Source organism: Parus major, unplaced genomic scaffold (assembly GCF_001522545.3).
Source record: "Parus major isolate Abel unplaced genomic scaffold, Parus_major1.1 Scaffold379, whole genome shotgun sequence".
NCBI lineage: Eukaryota > Metazoa > Chordata > Aves > Passeriformes > Paridae > Parus > Parus major.
Window position 1 is genome coordinate 31,437 of NW_015379300.1, and position 1,459 is coordinate 32,895.

Sequence of the window (1,459 nt, forward strand, 5' to 3'; positions counted from 1 at the left end):
AATTATTCAGCCACGGAGGTGGCTTAATTAAATTAAAGAAATTCAGTAAGTTCATTAATTAGCCATAGCAACGGTAATTAAATATACTAATTATTCAGCCACGGAGGTGGCTTAATTTATTAAATTAGGGGGTTTAATGGGTTAATTAACCGGCTGTAACGATGGTAATTAAATATGCTAATTATTCAGCCACGGAGGTGGCTTAATTTATTAAATTAGGGGGTTTAATGGGTTAATTAACCGGCTGTAAGAATGGTAATTAAATATGCTAATTGTTCAGCCACGGAGTTGGCTTAATTAAATCAAAGGAATTTAATAAGTTCATTAATTAGCCATAGCAACGGTAATTAAAGATGCAAATTATTCAGTGGCGGGGATGGCTTACTTAATTAATTAATTAATTAATTCCTTTAATTAGTTAATTAATCTGCGGTAAGAATGGTAATTAAATATGCTAATTTTTCAGCCACGGAGGTAGCTTAATTAATTAATTTAAAGGAATTTAATGAGTTCATTAATTGGACGTAAGAATGGTGATTAAATATGCAAATTATTCAGCCACGGGGATGGCTCGATTAGTTCAATTAAAGGAATTTATTAAATTAATTAATTAAAGGAATTAAATTAAATAAAAAACGAAACAAATGAAATCGTTTCACGCAAATTAATTAAATTAAATCATTCAAGGAAAACGACGCAATTAAATTAATTACCTTAATTAAATGGAATTGGGAGGTGAAACTTGGGAATTCCCTCCTGGAAAAATCCCGCGGGAATTTCCCTGCTCCAGGCTGAGCTTCCCGGGGCGAATTCCCGAAATTCCCGCGGGCTCCGGAACTTCGGGAAACGCCTGGATTTGGGAATTTCCCTTGGGAATTCTCCCCCCCCCCCAACATTCCCAATCCCATTCCAGCCATTCCCAAAAATCCAGGGAATGGATCAGCCCCTCCCCCACCCCCTCCCTAAACATTCCCAGGAATTCCACAGGAAGAAAAAAACCGGGAATGCTGAACTCCTGGAATGCCGGGAGAATTCATTCCAGCCCCCAAAATCCCTCTTTTATTTTTTTTGGGGGGGAAGGAATTCCAGAGGTTTCCCGGGTTTTTCCAGTGGGACCCAAATCCGGGACAAATCCCGACATTCCCAAATTCCCCCCCGGGAATTCGGGCCGGATCCGGGACCGGGAATGCTCAGAAGAGGAAATTTGGGATCGCCCAGGGCTCCGCAGTGGATTTTCCGGGAATTCCGGCCCTTTCCCAGGGATTCTCTTGGCGCTGGAAGCGCGGCGGGGAGCTGAGGGTTAATTGTCCCTGGTTAATGATCCCAAGATCATTAAGAGCTGGGAAAGCTGATCCAGGCTGGCCATGGAATTCCTGGAATTCCGCTGCTCCTGCCCTCATCCCGCTCCGCCTCCAGGGATTCCCGGCCTCTGGAAGAGCTGCGATCCCACCCCGAGCTT